This window comes from Cupressus sempervirens, chromosome 6, assembly GCF_028749045.1.
Source record: "Cupressus sempervirens isolate cs-2001-9-10 chromosome 6, ASM2874904v1, whole genome shotgun sequence".
In the NCBI taxonomy this organism is placed as follows: Eukaryota; Viridiplantae; Streptophyta; class Pinopsida; order Cupressales; family Cupressaceae; genus Cupressus; species Cupressus sempervirens.
The window spans coordinates 176,314,461-176,338,473 of record NC_143123.1 but is presented as its reverse complement, the minus strand read 5'-3'; positions in this window follow the sequence as shown (position 1 = coordinate 176,338,473).

Below are 24,013 nucleotides of genomic sequence, written 5' to 3'. Positions count from 1 at the left end.
ACCATTGCATTCAAAGCATCGATTTAGTGAATTTTAACTATAAATTTGACCACCCTAGGCCATAGTCAAATCTGAGGCAAAAAAATTTGCATACTGGAACTTGGAGGCATGATTTGTGAAATTGGTATGATCTCTTCAAATTTGTGCATTTAATTTTAATGTCTACTTTTTTTCATTTGCTTCTCTGCATTATATTTTCTAAAATATTTTGCGATTTTTTTTATTTTTTACAGAATATTCTACAAAAAAATTTGGCCTTTTAGGCCTATAGGAGAGAAAAATTTATTGTAGACATACCAAGTGGTCAAATCCCAGTAGCCCATGGCTACAATATTCCTCTTTGAATCCAGCACATCCAACATGCAAGCATTCAAATCATAACCGATGGCACTTTACAACATCGGGCAATTTCCATGGACAACTTCACATAATACCAGCGTTCATCTTACAAACCAATGGCATCTTCCAACAAATCTTGATGACCTTAATTTATTTCAATAGTCTATGGGTTTTGAGTTTAATACACCTTGGCCCCTTGTTTCATGGTGCATGTGTGATTAATTCTTACATCGCACCCACCGATGACATCACCTGCCAGCAACAAACTCCCAATGATGAACTCTCAGTGACAAGCTCCCTGACGCTACCAACACAGCCATATTGGCCACCATCTTATGCCATGTCTTCTCCAACTCAACTTCTAGGCATCCTCCATGTGATGACCAGTCACTATCGACACAACATCCAATGCAACTTACCATGCGGCAACCCCTAGTGGAACATTAGCATCCAATGTGGTGCCACATCAGCAAACATGGCAATGCCTCTATAAAACACATCACCCACCAATGAAATAGACATGTCACTACCCTATCAGTGCCTCTATACACCCATGTTGACTATCACATCAACAATTGATACAGTATGGACTACACAATTAGTTAGGCAGGCCCTCTTTTTTTCTGATATCAGCATTCTATGAGCCTAAAATTTATGGTCATTTGACCATCAAAAGTAGGTCATATTGCACTATTGCGATAGTTTTTTGGACATCAATTTTAACACAATGATTTCCTAAGTAGATCCCTCACCATATGTAGTTTTGATTTGATAGTTCAATTTCAAGAAGCTATATCTTAGTCATCCAAACTCCAAATCAGGTGCAATTTTTTTAATTTAGGCTAGAATTTCTTGAACTTTTGAGTTGTACTATTATTTTCTAGTTTTTGTTCACAGATTTGTTAGAAAAAATCATTTTTTGATGACTGTACCTATCCAATCCTACATTTTGCAACTTCAAATGCTCCATACGGGCTCATCTAGACACATTTTTTGGTTCTATTTTTTTTGAAAGTGGATAATTTTTTTGTCTACTTTCTAGATATGCAATCAGATAATAGGCTTGTGTGGATAGGAATACCAATTTTAGAAATAGGTCTTTTTTTGAATCGTATTACTTTAGTTAAACTTCAAAATTGTTATATATCTAAGCTACATTGCTAAGTACCATATTTGAACTCCAAAAGGAGATTGTAAATAGGAAAATTAGAAGTTCACTTAGGCCTAAATTTGCAAGTGGCTATTGTAATTGCACTGAATATAAAGTGCCTAAAGCATTCATTTGGGGTTGGCGGGGGGGCGGGGGGGGTGGGGGGTATCTTGTGTTTTGTGTCTCCTTGATATTGTGGTCTTTCTTTTGCATTATTGGTTCTTTTTCTAAGTTAACACCACATAATTATGCTACTTGGAAAGAAAAGATAAATGAGCCATTAATTGAAAAAGTTTTATTGTGTTATGTAATTAGTGCCAAAAAGAAGCAATCAAGGTGGTAAAAATTCCAACAAGAAGAAAAAGCAATGGAACGCTAAGCCACAAGATGACACACAAAAATCTTCCTCTACACATCAATCTTCCTACACACAACAATCTTCTCCACAACAAGACAAGTCGTTTTCCAAAAACAATAAGAAGGGGAAAAACTTCAACAAAAGGGAGAAGAAAACTTGTGCCTAATGTAAGAGGAATGGTCATGATGAACATGAGTGTAAGGATAAGAAAATTGATGAGTAGCTAAACTTAATTAGGAAACATAAAATTGATGTACCAAATTCCTATAAGGATAAGGGATCTTCAACCACTTCAAAAGGTAAGGGACAAGCTTTGGTAGCAAGTACAAACAATTCTAAGGAATGGGTTCTTGATTCAGGAGCTACACATCATATGGGTGCTTGAAGGGATCATTTTTCCTCTTTGAAACTATCACATGTACCTTACATCTATGTGGGAAATGACACACAAGTAGAAGTTGAAGGAAAAGGGAATGTTGAGTTAGACAATGGAGTTTTCAAGGATGTTCTTCATGTTCCCAACCTTAGCACCAACCTTCTTTCAATCTACGGAATAACTCACTATGGATGTGGCAACAAAGTGGAGTTCCTTCCTAATTTAGTTGTGGTGAAAAATATAAAGGATGATTCTATGGTGGCAATTGGAAAGGATAATCATGATACAAGACTTTATTCTTTTTCTCATTTTGTGCCTAAGTCCATTTCCCTTGCCTTGTTGACCCACTCAAACTCACAAACTAAACTATGGCATGAGAGGTTTGGACATCTCAATTGTTGCTACCTTCAACAACTTAGAAATAAGGATATGGTCATAGGTCTACCTCAAGTCAAGTATTTAGAGGGTGTATGTACTAGTTTTGAAGCAGGCAAGCATCCTGAAGAGAAGTTTGACAAGGGAAAGTCTTGGAGAGCTACTGTTGTTCTTGAATTGGTTCATAGTGATGTAGATGGCCCATTTCCAATACCATAACTTGGAAAGGCTTGCTATGTTCTCACCTTCATTTATTACTTCTCATGCTACACTTGGATCTTCTTTCTGGCTCATAAGAGTGAATTGTTTGATAAGTTTATCATCTTCAATGCTAAATTGAGAAGTAATCAGGGAAAGCCATCAATATTCTAGGAATAGATAATTGAAGGGAAAATGTGAACTCAAGGCTTATATATTCTTGTACTCATGAGGGTATTGATCTTCAACATTCAATCATGTACACTCCACAACAAAATGGTATTGCTGAAAGGAAGAATAGAACCCGTAAGAAGATAACCACTTGTATGCTACAACATAAGTCTCTAGATCAATTTTTTTGGGTAGAAGCCATGTGTTATGCCAATTAAATCCAAAATATAAGTCCCCATAAGGCCTTACATGGAATTACACCTTTTGAGTCTTGGTGTGGAAGAAAAGCAAGTGTAAAACACTTTAAAGTTTTTAGTTGTCTAGCATGGGCAAGGATACCTCCACAAAAACAAAAGGCATTGGAACCTCGAAAAAAACCTTGTATATTTGTTGGATATGCTGACCATATTAAGGCATACAAACTAATGGATCTAGAGACACAAGAAATCTTCTTTGAGAGGAGTTTTCACTTTGAAGAGACTTGTCCAATTTTGGCTCCTTCAAATCCTCCTTCCTCCTTCATCGAAAGTGATGATAATGACTTGGAAGATGATATTCCTTCAACTTTGACTTTCAATACACCACCTTTGAAAGGTCCATAAATAGTTGAGGATATTATTTCTCTTCTTCCAGTAGACCTCATTGGGCACAACAAACACTTGATTCAGTAGGTTCATTAGTGGGGAATCTTTCAAATACCAGGATGACAAGGTCACAACACAAGTCATTTCCACGTGCATATATTTCCATTGCTTCTAATCCATGGTCATTTAAGGAAGAATTAGGGGTTCCTAAATGGGATAAGACCATGGAGGAAGAACATAATGCTTTAATGAAAAACAACACTTGGGACTTAGTTCCTCTTCCTAAGGGAAGAAAGTTGGTTCGGTGTAAGTGGATCTATCAGACCAAGTTTGTAGTGGATGGAAGTGTGGATAAGTATAAGGCTAGCCTTATTGCCAAAGGTATCACATAGGTTCCTAGTGTTGACTATACTAAGACTTTTGCACTGGTAGCTAAGATGAACTCCATTCGTTTGACACTAGCTATTATTGCAACTTATGGTTGGGTTATTCATTGGATGGATGTGAAGCGTGCATTCTTGAATGATGATCTTCTTGAGGAGATTTATATGGAGCATCCATAGGGTTTCATTTAGGATTCTACTTCAATTTTTCAAGTTGAAAAAGTCTATCTATGGCATTAAGCAAGCTCCTTAGGCTTGGTATGCCAAGATGGATTCTTTCCTACCCTTAGTAGGATTCACCAGGTGCCATTCAGATTCAAATTTCTACATTGTTTAGAAGGATGACTCACACTTGATACTCGTGCTTTATGTAGATGACTTGATCATTACAGGAAGTACTTCATCCATCATTGCCAATGTCAAGACTTCTTTTCAGGATAGATTTGCTATGATAGACTTGGGTTTACTTCATTATTTCCTTGGTATTAAGATCACATAGTCTTCATCTAGGATCACACTTTCTCAACCCAAGTATGCTCTTGATTTACTTTCTTGATTTCACATGAGTGACTGGATGCCTACACCTACTCCCTTTCCTTTAGGTTTTAAGTTAGAGGCCAAGTGTTCCACTCCACTTATTGATGCTAAATTGTACAGATGATTGGGAGTCTTATCTACTTCATAGATACATGCCCTAACATGGCTTTTGTAGTTGCCATAGTTTCTTGCTTCATGCAAGAGCCACATGAGCTTCATTGGGAGGTAGCCAAATGTATCTTGCACTATGTATAGGTTACACATACGCATGGGATACACTATGCAATAGGTATTGGACTACAGTTAGTTGGATATATAGACTCAATCTATGTAGGGGATCTTGATTCTTGCAAGTCTACTTCAAGTTATATGTTTCATCTTGGTTTTGGCCCCATTTGTTGGTAGAGTAAGAAGAAAAATACTATTGATCTTTCTTCAACTAAGGCTAAGTATTGAGGAGTTGTCACTATGGCTACAAAATCTATTTGGTTAAAACATATTCTGAAGGAGTTTGGATTTGACATACCTAGACCCATAGTCATTCATTGTGATAATCAGAGTGCAATTGAGATCTCAAAACATCCAGTTCAGCATCAATGGACCAAACATATTGCATTTCATATGCTCTACATCAGAGAGCTGATATAAGAGCAGGTCATTGCATTGCAGTATTGTCTTATAGTAGAGCAAGTTGTAGATATCTTCACCAAACCCTTCACTAAGGTCAAGTGTCTTCATTTGTGAGATCTCTTAGGGGTGCAAGATATTTTAGAAAGAGGAGATCCTTGACTTCTCTCTTCTTTCTTATGGGGGGACCTTTTCCTCCTATGAGGTTTTTTTCCTTCTCATACTTCTTTATTGTACTTATCTCTCTTTTTGGGGAGGGTTTTTTGCATGAGTTTATCCCCCTTTCTCCATTTTTAGAGAGATTGCATTGCATTGCATCACATTATATGTAGAGCATTGCATTTCTACATGGGTACCTAACATGGTCTAGTAGTCAAGACCCATCATGCATTTTCATAGCTTTTGTGAGCTTAAGTGCATTCCCCTAAGTTGCACTTAAGGGGGGGTGTTAATGTAAATAATTAATTATTATTACACTTTACTTAAGTTTACTTAGATTAAATGCATTTTCATATAGACGCCTAGGAGTATGCATAGTTATATGAGTTTTCTTATTAACAACATAGGAGTTTTCATATTTATCTGAGTTGTCATGTAGATAACATAGTTGTTTGTACTATAATTGAGCACATGGTGTCTACAACATCTCTTTACAAGATACAACTATGTAAGCTTATGCTCTCATCATCGCACAAACTATTTTGCTCGATGGAGGATAATCCACTCTTGGTGGACATGCGCTTAGTTGTGAGACTTATCACTTTGCTGACTCCTACTCATTCTAGATGCCTTTATAGACAGGAACTTCTTGTGTTTATGTACACATGATATTCACATTATTGTTATTATGATCATCCATTATTGGTTCATATTGTGCTAGTGCTTGAGCTTCTTGATCTTGGTTTTATTTTACCCTAAGGAAAATACTTAAAGAGGGAAAATTGTCTTGAAGGTTGATAGATTGTGTAGGAGTTTATGATTGTATTAAAGGTCGTTAGAAGGAGCCATTGTGGGCTCTAGAAGAGTTGGTAGGATAGAATTACTTTGAAGGCTTAGGAAATTGTGGTTTCACTATGCTTTTATTTTGATCACTCTACATGAAGTGGTATTAGAGCCACTAAGACACTAATTGGGAGAAAAAGATAGAAGGAGAGGATATTCCTTTAAGGATAACCAACATTGATTTGGAAAAGATAGTCAAAGAACAAATGGCTAAGAGTAGTGCATTCAAAGAAAAAAACATGACAATGAAGAGAGAAATTGATAAGTTGAAGGGGAAAGTATGAAGAGTAGGCCATGAGGAATCTAAAGAAGGAGGAGGAGGAGGAGGAGGAGGAGATATCTTTTCTAACATGCCTAAAGATTAGAGGATCATGGTAGCAACCCTACAAAGGGCAAGAAGAAAGGATAAAGGGGATTTACCTATGTTCTATAGAAAGTTGGAACCTGCGGCATGCATAGAATGGTTAGAGGCTCTTGAAAACCATTTTGAAGCTAAGGAGATACTTGCAAATTAGAGGGTGAAAGTGGAAAAATCCAAGTTGAAGGGACCAACCCTAAGTTGGTGGAACTTCCTCCAGAATGAAAGGGTAGAAGAAGAGAAGTAGCTCTTTGCCACAAGGAAGAGAATAATGATAGAAATCATAAAATAGTTTGTCCCTGAGGATTATGAAGTGATGCTCCATAAAAGGCTACATAATCTCAAGAAGAAGGACATGGATATAAGTTCCTACACTCAAGAATTCCATAGCTCTACTCTTAGGTTTAAATTGTATGAGAATGAAAAACAAAAACTTGTAAGGTACATTAATGGGCTTAGGTATAGTATATAAGATGAACTAACACTATTATCGTTAGAATTAGTCCATAAGTGTTACCAACTTACCCTTGGGATTGAGGAAAACAAAAAGAGAAAAGGTGAAAAAAATAACAAAGGAGGAAGAGGAAACATGGAAGAGGCAAATTTGATAGAAGAGGAAACTATCCAAGACTCCAAGGAGAGGCTAGTAGCAATCAAGGGGTAGAAAGTGAAAATGGTAGCAATGGTTCCTTTAGGGGAAGAGAACCTAGTCCAAGAGGCATATTTTGAGAAAGAGTAACAAGTATGTTCACTAGAATATGTTTCTGTTGTAATTAGGTTGGACATCAATCCTTTAGGTGTCCAGAGAAGTTAGGTCGACCAATAAAGGAGAAAGGAGAATCCAATTGATCCAAGATGAAGACTTCTGAAGTAAAACTTCATTCCATAATGTTCCATATTCTTCAAAACATGGGGGCCTAGAGATAGGAGAAAGTTTGGTGTTCAATAGATCACTCTTGGTACCACTCAACCAAGAACCTCATAAAAGGAAGTCTATCTTCAAGATAGCCTTCATGGTGAAAGGAAAAGTATGTAAAGTAATTGTTGATTTGGGATCTACTAAAGATTTAGCCTCTTCTAATATGGTGAATAAAATCAATCTAAAAAGAGTCCCACATCCAAATCCCTATAAGGTTTCTTGGCTAACTAGGGAGCAATAGACCTTAGTAAATGAGAAATGGTGTGTTGAGTTTTAGATTGCAGAATATAGGGATAAAGTAATGTTTGAAATTGTGGATGTGGATGCTTATCATCTCCTTCTTTGGCAAGCCTTGGAAATATGACACAAATGCCCAACATGAAGGGAAGACAAATGTGTACACCTTAACCAAACAAGGGGAAACTTACACCATGACACCATTGGTAATTGAACCTAAGGATCAGAGTACACCTACAATTGTCTTGCTAGTAGGTTAAAAGGAATTCTTGAAAGGACTAAAAGAGAATAAGGTGCCATGTTTTTCTATTGTGATGAAACCTAAGGAGAACATTCCTAGGAAGGAGAAGAAAACACTAGAGACCTTGAGGAGAGTTGGCCCAAAGGAAGTTGTAGACTTGTTAGACTAGTATAAAGGGATAAATGTTGATGAAAATATAGATACCTTGCCACCTAGAAGGGAGATAGGCCATTGTACACACCTTATTCCTATCTCCACAGTAGCAAGGAAAATCCAAGGAAGAGTATTAGCCCTTGTGGTGTTCCAGTAGTACTAGCTCCTAACAAGGAAGGTACATGGAAACTATGTACTAACTCCAAAGCCATAAACAAGAGAACTATTAGATATAGGTTCCCAATACCTAGAATGGAGGATCTCATGGATTTTTTAGGGAATGCAAGATATTATTCCAAGATTGACTTGAAGAGTGGCTACCACCAAATCAGAATTATAGAGGGGAATGAATGGAAAATTGCTTTGAAGAACAATAAAGGATTATTTGAATGTGTTGTGATGCCTTTTGGCCTATCCAATGCTGTAAGAACTTTTATGAGATTTATGAATGAAGTCCTTAAGCCTTTCATAAATATTTTCATTATTGTTTATTTAGATTATATCTTGATTTTGAGCAAGGATAAGGATCAACATCTAACACATTCTGATATGGCCCTAAAGAGGGTACATGAGGAGTAGTTGAAGATCAATTTGGATAAATGTGTGTTTTTGCAAGAAGAATTTATGTTCCTTGGGTTTTTCATCTCCAAAGGAAAGCTAAAGATGGATCCTTCTAAGGTTGAAGCAATATTGAATTTTCCTACCCCAAAGTCTACTAGTTAGGTAAAGAGTTTACATGGCCTTGCTAGGTTTTATAGGAAATTTGTAAGGAATTTTAGTGGGATAAGTGCACCTATGATTGATACTATCAAAGGTGGAAAGAAATATCAATTTAAGTGGACTAAAGAAGTAGATCAATCATTTGAACACTTGAAAAAAAAGGGTAGAACAATAACCTATATTGGTTTTACCTAATTTTAACAAGGTTTTCACTATAGAGTGTGATGCTAGTAAGAGAGCGATTGGTGATTTCTTAAGTCAAGAAGGTAGGCATGTAGCCTTTTTTCAGTGAAAAGCTTAATGGGGAAAAATAAAAATACTCCACTTATGATCATGAATTATCTGCAATGGTCTAATACCTTAGAAAATGGAGACACTTTTTATTACCTAAGGAATTTATTGCTTATACTGACAATCAATCCTTGAGTTTTCTGAATAAATAGGAAAAACTTAACCATAGACACACTAAATGGATGGACAACTTGCAGTCATATACCTTCTCTATCAAGAACAAGAAAGAAGTAGCCTAAAAGGTAGCAAATGCCTTGAGTAGGAAGAATTTAGCCATTCAAGAAATCCAAATGGAGAGTGTTGGTTTTCTACCTTAAAAGATATGTATCCTAATGCCGAAGATTTTCATGAAGTTTATCAAGTTTTTTTGGAATTAGGAGATAGGTATTGTTGGTGTAAATAAGTATTTACTATTTACTTTTTACTTAAGTTTACTTAGGTTAATGTATTATTTTATTATATTACATTATTTTATTATTTATTTAGGTGAGACACTTAGGAGTTTGTGTGCTCTCATCAGTTGTCATGTTGACAACATAGAAGTGTGCAACTCTAATTCAGCACATGGTGTCTACAACACTAGATTTTGCATCATTTACTAAGTTGTAATGTAGACAACATAGTTATTTGCACTCCCTTTTTAGCACATGTTGTCTACAACATAAATTTTTTGGCTACACCATTGTAGTCTTATCCTCATATCATCACACTTACTCCCATGCTTAATGGAGGATAACCCATATCTAGTGGACATATGTCTAGTTGTATGACTTATCATGTTACTAACTTCTATGCATTCTAGGAGCTCTCTAGAGGCCTTTGTATATAGGCACTCCTAGTGTACTTTGATATTGCATATTGAATGAATATATCATCATTCTAATCATACTATCTCTTTGGTCTACTATTATGATTGTCTTTGAGTTCCTTGGTCTTGGGTGAATTCTGCCCTGAGGTAAATTCATACACGGCATCAGTGCTCAAGGAGATTCTCTACACATAGCCATTGGAGACCGTTCATGCTTTAGCACTTCGACTCAAATCTGAAGTATATGTAAAAATTGGGAGCATCTAGAGCTAGATTTGACCTTGCCATTGCATTCAGAACATCAATTTAGTAAAGATTGACCATAAATATGCCTATGCTAGGCTAAAGTTGATCATCAGGAAAAAAAATTTGCAAATCGGCACCTGAAGGCCCTGATTTGCAACTCGGGTATGGTAATTTTGCAGATTTAATTAATTTATTTTCCAAATCTACAATTTTATTCTTTGAAATTGTTTGCAATTTTTGACTGTATTATTTCAAAAAAAAATTGCCCAGTCAGGCTAGCAAAGAAATTTTTTTTGCAAAATCAAGCTGTCAGATCCTAGCCCTGTGTAGAGGAATAATCTTTATTTAGTGGGCTTCTCAACAAATCTGGCAGAGTTCATTCGACAGGATCATTATCGATATTCAAAATGAATCAACCTATCGACAAGCATAGGTAACATTTCCTGACACTACCCACACAAATTCGACAGATTATCCCATCAACAAACTGCACATCATAGCCATCGATGGTTGTTTGTTTAATATTGAACCTGTGGGCTTTTCACCTCATACACCCACAAGGTCTATTTCCCCATGAATGAGGGATAAACCCTTGAGCTCTAGCAATATATTTTTAAAAGTTGGCCCGCAAAACACAATCTAATGCCCATTGTTACACCGTCCCAACTATCCTTTATCCAAAGTTTAGCGACAACAATAGAGATTACTGGCATCCACATGAATGTTGTTGCCCACCAAACATTATGAAAGCTTTGCACTAAAAGGTCCATGTGGCTGCAAACCTACATGCCACGTGACATTATTTAATATGCTCCTTTCATGACACATGACTAAATATCAACACGCCATGTCAAATCGCAGTCTGCCATCCACCTTCATAGCAGAAGCAACAAATCATATGGAAATACATGGAAAATCATATGCTAGCTCACCTAGACATGCCAAATTTTTGCCCTATGTCTATACAATTCTGTACAACATGAAATCATCATGATGCCAAGCTAATATCATCATAGGGCTGAGAATTGCTAGCATCATCCAATACATGAGCATAAATTTGACGATCATCTAACCATCATTCTCGAGAAAATTTGAACTATTGTGACAGCAGTATGACCATCAAATTTAACTCCATCCTTTTCTAGTGCAACCCCTCTCCAAATTAATTTTTGATTTTGCAGTCCAACTTTGGGACGTCATATCTCAATCATCCGGACTCCAAATCAAGTGCCACTTTTTTTTGAAATTGGATAGAATTTCCTAAACTTTTCAGTGGTGTAGCTCTTTTCTAGTTTTTGTGCATGGATTTGATAGAAATTACATCTTTTGGTGATTGTACCTATCTAATCCTCCATTTTGCAACTTCAAATGCTTTGTACGAGCACATCTAGACTCGAAAATGGGTTTTATTTTTTTTTAAAGTGTGTTATTTTTTGTCTACTTTCTTGATCTCCAATCGAATTGTAGGGTTGTATGGACAAAAGTGTCACTTTTAGAAATATGGCCTTTCTTTACTTTGTATTACTTCAGATTGTTGTACATTGTAAAGTTCTAGATTTATAATCTTTCAAGAGGTTGTAACAAGCAAAATAAAAATTCCACGAAGGCCAAAATTGGCAAGTGCCCATTTTTATTGCACTACTTATAAAGTACCAAAAGCATCTATTTTTGGGGGGTTTCTTGATTTAGTGAAAAGGGGAGGGTGTTCTTGGTGTTGTGTTCCTTCTTTTCTGCAATTTTCTTTCATTTTTTACATTATGGGAAATTTTTAATTTCCAAAATTAACTCCACATAACTATGCTACATGGTCCATCAAAATGTGGTATCATTTAATGAACAATGGAGTTTCTCAATATGTAGATGGTACCCTTCCTAAACCAGTAGGTGATAATGTATTAGCAAGTGATATTTCAACTTGAGTGGTAATGGATAGGAAATCCCTAGGTGATATATGTTTGGGGGTTGATGACAAGATCATGTATCAAATTAATAAGTCATCTACATCCAAGGAAGCTTGGGATACCCTCGAAAACCTATATGGTAAAGTGTTTGAGGATGATATTTTCAAAATTGAAGATAACCTTGTCTCCTTAGATCCTAAGTTATTTTATTCTATACAGAATTTCATCATTAAGGTGAATGAACTAAGGAAAAAGCTTGTTAATTGTGAGAATCCTATTAAAGATGATAGGTTCATCTATCTTATTCATAATAAGCTATCATTAGAGTATTCCACATTTATTTCTTCTTATAACACCTAAAAGACTACATTAGGGTCTACCTATAAGAAAGTCTCTTTTGATAAATATGTTGATCTATTTGATACAAAAGAAAAGAAGTTGAAATTAATGGGGATTCTCAATTCACCTATGTCTAAAGCATTGGTGGCCAATAATGAGGGTTCTCAAAATCCAACTAGATAGTCTTCAAATAAAGGAAAGGGTAAGAATAAGAAGTGGAAGAAAAAATTAAAGGGTGTAGAAAAGACAACACCACAATCCAATCAACAAGGCAACTCTTCCTCAAATTCCAACAAGAACTGGGACAACAATAAGGAGAAGAAAATGTGTGCTTATTGCAAGGAAATGGGTCATGAAGAAAATGAAACCCATTGCCTAATGCTTACAAGGAGAAAGGATTTTCCTTAGATTCAAAGGGAAAAGGGCAAGTAGTCATGGAAAATTCAAACTATTCAAAGGAATGGATCCTTGACTCAGGTGCCTCATATCATATGGGTTGTTCAAAGGAGGATTTTTCTTTAATGAAGCAGTCAAAGGTACCACACATCTTTGTGGGAGATGATACCAAAATGGAATTTGAAGGGAAAGGAAACATGGAGATAGAAAATGGAGAGTTTCAAAATGTTCTCTATGTTCCAAACCTAAGTTCTAATCTCCTCTCAATTTACCAAATCACTCACCTTGGAGATGGACATAGAGTTGAGTTCCTTCCTGACTCAGTACAAGTGCATAGTCTGAAACATGACTCATTGGTTGCAATGGGGAAGTGAATCATGATAAAGTTTTGTACTCTTTCTCCCATTTTGTGCCCAAGTCTCCTTCATTGGCCTTGTTAACACAATCAAATTCAAACATAAAATTATGGCATGAGTGGTTTGATCATCTTTCCTTTTACTATCTTTAGAAACTTTGCACAAATAGAATGGTCAAAGGTCTACCAAAAATAAACTTTTCCATAGGTGAATGTTCAACAAGTATAGTGGATATGCATCTAGAGGAGAAGTTATATAAAGGGAAATCTTTAAGAGCATCAATTGTTCTTTAGATGGTTCACATGGTATTAGTTGGTCCTTTTCCAGTCACATCAGTCAACCAAGGTCACTACATACTTTCCTTCATTGATGACTTTTCAAGGTACTCTTGGGTCTACTTTCTTCATCATAAGAATGAAGTGTTGGACAAGTTTCTAGCCTTCAAGACTAATGTTGAATAGAAATTGAGAAAAGCCATCAAAGTACTCCAAATGGAAAATGAAAGTAGACATGTGAACAAAAGACTTAAAGACTTTTGTAGACTTGAGCAAAGCAATTAGTAGTGCCACTTGCATTCTTAACAGGTCTCCTCATCTAATCTTGGATGGAAAGACTCCTTTTGAGGCATGGTGTGGCAAAAAACCTATTGTGACACACTTCAGATTCTTTGGTTTTCCTGCATGGGCAAATAGATCTTCTAGGAGATGCAAGGCATAGTCACCTTAGCCTTGTACTTTCATTGGTTATGAATATGATGTGAAGGCATACATACTATTCAATCCAGAGACACATCATATCTTTGTGGAGAAGGATGTACACTTTGAGGAAAGTTCACTCAGCTTATCCTCTAATCCTCTCCACACATCATATCATGTAGAAACTGATAGTGACACCAATGATAATGCTTTAACAGATTCAAACACGTGGGGTTCTATCGATAGTTATAGCGAGAGGTCATGACATCAATATTCTTTGCATGCTTATATTGCCATAGTGATAGGTCCAACACAATAGGGTACATCCAGTCTTCCAGGTCCAGCTTCAATGACAAATTTGGGGGACAGTATTGATGATCTATCTCTTCTTCTTGATGCAGTAGCAACTTCTTCAATTGTCATGAGGGCTCCATCTGACCCTCTTGTTCATTCTCTACATGATTGATCATCATAGGTTGAAGTGATTATGGATACTTATGATTAGTAGTTACAGAGGGCTTCTTCATCAGCTAAGGAGACAAAAAATACTTTGAGATAGGTTCTTCAGATAGCTAAGTAGGTTTGAAAGACATCACTTACCTATGTGATTCTTTCCACACATAGTGGAAGCATCTCATTTGTACCCTTAGCCTTGTTTCTTCCTAAGGGGAGGAACACCATTTTGCAATCTTAGATTAACTTCTTCATCAGAGCAGTCACTAGCACGCATTCTTCTTTAGGGGGGGGGGGGGGGGGCTATTATGTCTCTCTTCCTCTTCTCAATTTTTTGTTATGTATATACTAGATGTATGTCATAATTTGTGGGGGTCTTGATTACCCCATCTATCCAAAAATCGTGTGATTTTCATATCTCTTTTTGGGGGAGGGTTTTTCCCATGAGGCTTTCCCTCTTTCTCTGCTTGATGAGAGATTTCATTTCATTATGTACATGGGTACCTAACATGGCCTAGTAGTCAGGACCCATCATGCACTTCATCCTAGTTTTTGTAAGCTTAAGGGCATTCCCCTAAGTTGCACTTAAGGGGGGGTGTTGGTGTAAATAAGTGTTTACTATTTACACTTTACTTAAGTTTACTTAGGTTAATGCATTATTTTATTATATTGCGTCATTTTATTATTTATTTGGGTTAGAAACTTAGGAGTTTTTATACTCTCATGATTTGTCATGTTGACAACATAGAAGTACACAACTTTAATTTAGCACATGGTGTCTACAACACTGGAGTTTGCATCATTTATCGATTTGTCATGTAGACAACATAGCTATCTACACTTCCTTTTTAGCACATGTTGTCTACAACATAAATTTGTTTGCTACACCATTTCAGGCTTATCCTCACATCATTGCACTTACTCTCATGCTTAATGGAGGATAACCCATATCTAGTGGACATATACCTAGTTGTATGACTTATCATGTTGTTGACTTCTATGAATTCTAGAAGCTCTCTAGAGGCCTTTATATATAGGGACTCCTAGTGTACTTTGATATGACATATTGAATAAATATATCATCATTCTAATCATACTCTCTTTACTCTACTGTTGTGCTCATGTTTGAGTTCCTTGGTCTTGGGTGAATTCTACCCTAAGGAAAATTCTTACAGGTATCATATTGATTTTGCAGATTATATCATTTAAGAAGGTCTTTTTTTCAAAGGGATTCAATTATGTACACCTCAATGTTCTATGAGGGAAAATATAATTAGGGAAAACCATTATGGAAGCGTAACTAGTCAGTTTGGCCTTGACAAAAATTTGGAGTTGGCAAGAAGGTTTTATTTTTGACCTAAGATGCAAATAGATATTAGGAATTTCGTAGAGACTTGTTTGATTTTTCATATGACCAAGTGAATTAGTTCTAATCAAGGATTGCACACACTATCACCTATACCTAAAAATCCTTGGGATTCATCTAGCATGAACTTTGTTTTGGTCCTTCCAAGGACCAAATCTGGTTATGATAGTGTATATGTGGTTGTGGACAGATTTTTCAAAATGGTGCACTTCTTGCCTTCTAAGAAAACAAATGATGCTTAAAGTATTGCAAACCTTTTCTTCAAGGAGATTGTAAGACTCCATGGGCTACCTCTTCCCATTGTGTCAGACATGGATCCTAAGTTTGTATGTCATTTTTGGTGTATCCTATGGAAAAGATTAGGCACTAATCTTGTTATGTCTTTTGCCTATCATCCCCAATTAGATGGGAAGACTAAGGTCATAAATAGGTCCTTAAGTAACCTTCTTAGGTGTGTTACCAAAGATTATGGTGTTGCATGGGATACTATTTTACCTTAGGTTTAATTCTCTTACAATGACCCAATAAATAGGAGTACAGGACTAAGTTCTTTTCATATTGCATATGGTTCTCATCCCCAGGGTATGTTTAAGCTTAGAGATGTAGAAAAAATTGGTCAAAGGAGTGCCCTTGTAGATGATTTTTTAGACGTAATGAGGGACATCCACCAATAGGTCAAGGAAAGGTTGTAGTAGAGCTCTCAAAAATATAAGCAGACATCATATGTAAAGAGGAGAGAAGTAAATTTTAAGGTTGGGGTTACGGTACACCTTAAGAAAGAGAGGATTCCTAAAGGAAAGTATACCAAACTACACACGAAGAAGATTGGTCCATTTCAAATCCTTAAGCAATGTGGTCCTAATGCATATAAGATTACTTTACCTTCTGATATAGGACTTTCATCTATATTTAATGTATCTGACATTTATTCCTATAAACCTTCTAGCTCTACTAACACTGGTGTTGTGGGGTCTACTAATTCTTTGTCTACAGATGTACTTCAAGGTCTACCAAATAAAGTACCACAAAGCATTGAGTGTATTTTGGAAAAGAGGATCAACAAGAAGACTAGAAGGCACATGCATCATGAATACTTAGTTAAATGGTAAATCAAGGCTTTGGAGGAAGAAACTTGGATGACTCCTAAGGATATTGAGAAGACTATCGTTAAGCTTTTAGACATTCCCACTGAAGGGATCTGAGTCTCTTTTGGCCAGAAGAATATGGTATATGACACCTAGGTGACATGATAGGTCATCTAACAAATGGAAGTAGGCTTATGATGGAGGACATGGGGGTGATGATCCACCTCATTTAATATGTTGGTTTATGCTTATATGTAATAAGGATGATCCTTTTGTTGGGTCAAGGGACTTAAGGTGCCTATATAAACCTAAGTTCATTTAGCCCTAAGGATATTTCTTTTTGGTTATTTTAGCTAATAAAATGACTCTTATCGTGTTTAATGAGTCATTACATCCTATTAGGATCCTAAGAGTTGCAAATGTCCAAGTAGCTGAGTCCTAGGAGGCAATAATTGAAAATTTTATTTTTGCAACAATTATTACTAACAATGTTTTGACATTTTTTCCAAAAAGATGAAAATTGTATTATGATTGTTCTAACCATCCAAATATCAATTGGAAAGGATGTATTTATATCCTAACACCATAAAGGAAGTCAGAGGTGTGATGTGTTGTATGTTCAAGTAGTTTTGCATAAGGAATAAATAGATTTTCTTAGCATTTCTTGGTTGTATGGAACTGTATGGATTGGGAGATCAGATCTAGTTGCATGAATTGAAATGCTTTTAATTCTTGTTTTAATTTCACTTGATTTCATCATGATTGGTTCAGTTTAAAACAAGTTATAGTGTTTTTACTACAAATAGTTTAGCAAACACTAAAATAGAGGGTTTCAAAGAAGATGTGACCCTATCTTAAAATTCCACAGTTGGTTTTCATGGCCTTCTAGAATTTTCAAGGTTAGGGCATGTACTTTAAGATTCCTAAGTGGTGGATTTTTCTCAGAGGATCTAAGGGTCCTATGAATGTGCCCTAGGTTGAATATTTGCATGTATACAATCAAGAAACTGAGGAATTTCAGGACAGGGCTCAAAATTTGGCCATAGAACTAGGTGAGTGATTATTTCATGGTGAAATAAGTTAGGTAATACCTTCTAAACCATTAAACTAGACCTAGGTATCCATCTTTGTTCATTCCAAGAGTTCTATGCTTAATTTGGCTAATTAGACCTGTGAAGCTTTTGTAGGTTCAGGGGTGTTGGAGTAGATCAGAAAGTTGGTATTTGGGGGATTGATGTCACTTCCAAAAGGGTATCTAAAATCCTATTTTTTAGCCAAGTTATGCAGGAAATATCAAGTTACTATCCTAAAATTAGTAAGAAAGCTACAGGGAAAATTAGGCCTCTTAAGAGAAAATCTACATAACCAAAGTTGGGGAAGCCAAATTTTAGTAAAAATCTAATCCTTGAGTGTCCTTGGAATGTTCCAAGTATTTTTTTGGTCTAGAGAATAGATTGGAGCCCATTTCCTAGTTTGTGCTCATTTCCCCATTGTTGATCCCTAGAATCACTAAGAGGGAAAGTTGTCTTGAAGGTTGGAAGATTTTGTAGGAGTTTGTGATTGTATTGAAGGTTGTTCGAAGGATTCATTGTGGGCTCTAGAATATTTGATAAGATAGAATTACTTTTAAGGTTTAGGATATTGTGGTTTCACTAAGCTTTTGTTGTGATCACTCTACATCAATTAGGAGTTGTAGAAGATAGATGGACCCACTATCCAAATAGCTTTAGGGAAAGACCAATGAACCCATTGTCCAAATGATCTCTATATTATTCCTCGTAGAATAATAGAAATGAATAGTAATTCTCCTTCCTCTTTCTATGTCTTGTCAACCAGACTTCTACTCCTTCTGATCTTGTAACCAGATCACAAATCTCACATCCAATAATCTCTTGGATTTCTTACTCGCATTCACCTAAATCTACTTATTTTTTCAATTTGCACTCAATACAATGATCATGACTTCCATTCATATCTCACAAACAAGGAAAACATATTTCCTTTATATGATATCTTCAAACTAATTCCTTGAGTCAACCTTGAGGCTTTCCCAATTAATTACAATAAGATAATTAATTAATTACAATTAGAATAGTACTATCGGCTCACAGTCTACACAAATTATCACATGTGTGATATTGGGACATGAGAATTTTCTAACATCATCATCATATTGTCTTACGTTACTGGCTAACTATACATCTTCAAATTATATGTCTATCAAAAGATATAATACAAACATCAAAAATTGCTTCTTAGGTACTTTATCTTTGTATTGGTCTTTGTAAATCGGGCATATCTTCTATACATCTTCAACTTAGGAATGACACATTGAACCTTAACATCAGGACACTGTATCGAACATGTCCATCAATGTGCATCACTAGACAATCAAAACATTGTTCATACAACTAAGATCTTTGTCTTCTTCTCTATCACTCTTCATAGATTTACTGCTATGTTGACATCAATGATAAACATAGTCATGAATGAAACATTTCAATACTCTCCACTACTTTGGATACTCCCCCAATGTAGTATCATTAATATTCATGCTAACAGAGATTGTATGAAAAACATCTTCTATGTAGGAATGGAGGAGAGATTGCATGAATAGGGGGAAGTATGCATGAAATATGTCTCCTGTGAATAGGGGGAGAGAAGTACCATGAATGGGGGAGAAGATCCTCTAATAGGAGAAGATTGACTAATGGGGGAGGGACTAAGATCTCCTATGTATGAGTAAAAGAAATTATAATTGATGTCAATGGGAAGATACATTGAATGGGGGAGAAGTTGAGAGTTGTTCCTGAGAATCAGTGTGTCAACAACTAATGTCAATCCTAAAGAAAGAGATGAGAACATAGTAGTGTTCCAGAGGATTTTAGAATAGATTTATGTTGAGGATTTGAAAAGAAGATAATAATGGTAGCTATAGAAAGGTGTTGTTTTAGTATTCTTGGAACTCAAATTTTTCTCATCTATGTTGTGATCAATTCCAATGGGGTAAATTGTTAGCATGAATGTTGTTGGTATTCCTCTATGGGATTATAGTAAATATTTCTAGAGAGTATGGATTTTTTTAGCATGATTGACATGTTGCATTCATGGCTGCGTTTGTCATTGATGTCAACATAGTCATATTTCTATGAAGAATGGTAGAGTAGCAAATAGAGATTGAGCTTGTATAGACTGAAAATTGATGGTTAGGTCAAGTGTGATTAAGGACATGTTCTACACTATGTATTGATTTTGAGGCTAAGTACACATCAAGTAAGGAGAAAAAATGCTAGAAGATATACCTTATTTACAAAGAGTAGTAAATAGACAGAGTAACTGAGAATAAATATTTGATGAGTGGATAGTATCACCTAACAGAGATAGATTCATGATATATGAGGTTAGGCAATGATAGAGGATAGACTACTTATGACATCAATTAGTGTGCAAAGTATGGAGTTGCATGTGTCAGAAATTGTGAAGAATGTGAGCTAATAGTGTTGTGTAATTGTAATATAATCAATTATGTTAAGGTGTTCCTATTATAATTAATTGGGAAAGCCTCAAGATTGACTCAAAAAAAAAATTTGACAACATGGTATAAAGGAAGGTATGTTCCTTAATTATAAATATGTATTTTTGATTGAGATTAAGTGAGAAAGAATAGAGTATTTGGTAAATGTGCAATCAAAGGGATTATTGGATGCAAAATTGGTGATATGGTATTGAGATCAGAAGAAGAAAACTTTGTTTGAAAAGATAGAGGAAGAGTAAGTACAAGTACAATTCATTTCTATTATTTTTCAAGGAATAATATGGAGAAAAGTTGAATAATGGGTTGAATGATCTTTCCCTTGAAGTTGTTTGGATAGTGGGTCCTCTGCCTTCTACAACTCCTAATAGGTTTGGCACAAATCCTAGCAAGGTTGGAATCTCCTAACAGGGATTCAAAGTCTCCTAATAGAGATTGATATGTACTAAATTTATTTCATTGACTCCTAATATGGTCCATCCTCTAAAATTGAATATTTATATTAGTACATCATTTTGTGGGTATTGTCCCCACTAAGGCTTTCCCTCTTATCAAGGTTTTTCCTAGTTAACATATATAGTGTTATTGTGTATGAGTATCTTGTTGTGATTGTCTATTATATTTATCATATGGTAAGGATTAATTAGGTTGGTAATTTTTATTATAGTTGGATAACTTATTCACACCCCCACCCTCCCCCTCTTAGTTATATTGGTGGAATTTACTTTCTAACATCAAGTTCACCAACATCTATTAGTAAAATAGAGTACAAAGAGGGAGAAAATCTCTCTAGAGTTCTTCTTAGCATTGTTGACCATCTAAAGTCATTTGGTTGTGTGGTATTTGTTGTCAAGGTTATTGTAGAGCATGAGGGACTACTAGAACATCTTCTTTTTGGGTATCATCCAACACTACATAATCATTTTCTATCTTCTCATGTTTCTACAAGAGATCTTTATACAACACTTTTGCATTGAATATGACACCCCTCCTTCTTACAATTTAAAAAAAAATTCAAAATCCTAAAGACTATAACCTAATTTATTAATGCCATATCTAACAAATACACTTTTTTTTGACTTAGCTTCCATCTTGGTTCTTGTTTTAAAATATATATGTGCAAATGCTTCACAACTAAAGGTTTTGAGAAAAGAATAACTCACCTTCCTACCAGTCCATGTTTCCTCTGGAATACTAAAGCCCAAAGGAGTAGAGGGACCTCTATTAATCAAATATATAGAAGTATTGATAGCCTCTTTCCACATGTTTAAGGGAAGCCCAGCATGTAACCTCATGCTTCTTGCATGCTCCATTATTTTCTTTTTCATGCATTTAGCCACTCCATTTGCATTTTTTATAATTGAAAGTTCTTCCCATTAAACTTCTCAATTGTCATCTTTTGCACATCTATCATTGCTCCCATTTAACCATGAGACTCCTAGTCAGAAGTGAGACCTTCATATAGAGGATAGCTCTAAAAAAAGTCTAGGCTTGAAAAAACAATGATATTCTAGCCTTGATACCACTTTTTAGGATTAACCATAGATAGAAATAACAATTACATGCAAATATAACAAATATCAGAAAATAATATATTGCCTAGAAGAGAACACAAGAGACAAGGATTTAATGTGGTTTACCTAATCCCTGGGCTATGTCCACAAATAGCAACTTGTCCAATATTATTATTATCTACTGATTATAATCCACAATCCATTACATCTCAATACCACTCCAAGAAGCTATAATCAAATCACACATTTTTAAATCCCTAACCCTAAGACATTTTATACAAGATTTTTCCACTTACAAAAATTAGGGCTAGAATAAGTCATCCAATATAAAAGTAGCAATTGACACCTTTTACAATCATAGGGTCCTTTAAGGCTTTGGGGTTGCTGCCCACAAAAATAATCTAGAGGGAAACTGCATCAAATAAACCTCTAAGCCTGATTAGGCTCCACATCAAAACACTTTGAGGGTATGCATAGTCAATATAAAAAGAATTAGGTTCTTTGTTTGATGGAGGCATGTTGGAGAGCTTTAAAGTTTTAGGAGGTTCATTGGCATTGGAAGTAGGAATGTCAAGGAGACCATCACTAGACATAGGTCCATCAACATGATCTTGCTCAAGAGAAGTATCCTCATCACATGAGTCAGTAGGCTTTTCAATTCCAACTACCTTGTCATCAATGAGATCTTGTATTTTATGTTTCAAATCCATGAAATCTGAAGTACTATGTTTATTATGTTGATGATCAGCACAATAAATATCCAAGAATGGGTTTCTGTATGATCTAGAATTAGGAAACATGATGAGCTTAGTGTCAAGAAGTGTTTGAAAGATGGCATCATAATAATCTTCCAAAGGAGTAAAAGTTCTCTCAAAAGTATGCCTAGGATCCTTTTGTTGTTATTCAAGTGAATGGGATGTATCTATGTCTTCATCATAGTGGTTAAAGATAGGTTTGTCATGAATTTTTTACATAGGTTGTATAGGCTTAATGGAGGTATCACTTCCATGCTCTCTAAAGAGGTCCTTGGATCCAATAGATGAAGACAAATTTTGTCTTGGTGTAGAATATATAGACCTTAAAGAAGATGATGACCTTAAAGAAGAGGACCCAAATAGATATAAATGAATTAAGGAGGATTCATGTAATAATGATATATTCTCCTTTGTATTTTTTTCAAATTCACTATGCATTCCCATTATGCACTTAGTGAGATGAAGGTAAGAAAGAGAATTTGTCTCTTCTAGCTCTTTATACACAATGTATAGGTCTCTAAACTCTTTAGTAGCATGTAGGAACTTACAATCATCTAGACCTAGATGAGGTTTGGAAGAAAAAGGTTTGAAACCCATAGTGGTAGATAGAAAATCAAGCATGAGGAGACTAGAGGAAACTAATAATGTGACACAAGATAGCTTGATGTCCAAACTATAGAGGTAAAGTATTCACTTGCCAAAATAAGAGAGAGAGAGAGAGAGAGAGAGAGAGAGAGAGAGAGAGAGAGAGAGAGAGAGAGAGAGAGAGAGAGAGAGAGAGAGAGAGAGAGAGATTAAAGTGACTTGTCAAGCAAAGTGTCCAAATAATTTACAACACTTGCAACTTGAGTCAAGATCTAGGCAAGGAGCCAAATAGTTGAGTAGATAGAGAAAGAAAGATGACAAGTAAACAACATTCCCAATCAAAGAGTGTAGTCAAGAGAAAAAGGTAATAATTTTAGAAAAAAGAAGGTCCTGATATGCTGACATAGGTAGAAAAAGACCAAGACTTATAAGACCAAAGAGTTATTTTAAGAAAGTTTACGCACTAGAAACATAGAAAAGAAAAGTCAACTGATGAAACTCCCCCTAAAAAGAAAGACAAGAAAAAAATTTGACTTGGGGTAAAAAAAATTTTGACTTTTTGAATTTTTCATATTTTTGTGTTTTTTGAAGTTTTATAGTTTTTTTGGTATTTTTATTTTACTAAAAATACACAATGAAAGCATGCAAAAAGGAAAAATATCATAAGGCTCAATTCAATGGGTGTATCCCTTTTTGTTCCAAGTGGAGAATGTTTTAAACATTCAAGCACATCAAACACACCAACAACCTATTCAATTTTCTACAAGAGTGTAAAAGCTAAACTAGGAGATATCCTCAATATATGCAAGGTACATGAGGCCCAAATCCATAGATGAAAGAGAATACTACCAAAAAATAATGAGGAAATAGTAACTCAATCTCCACCTTCACTTCCCAAAGGTATAAAGTTCTTTGGGGCTCAGCCAAGATTGACCATATAGCTACTTCCAAGAGGCATGTCTT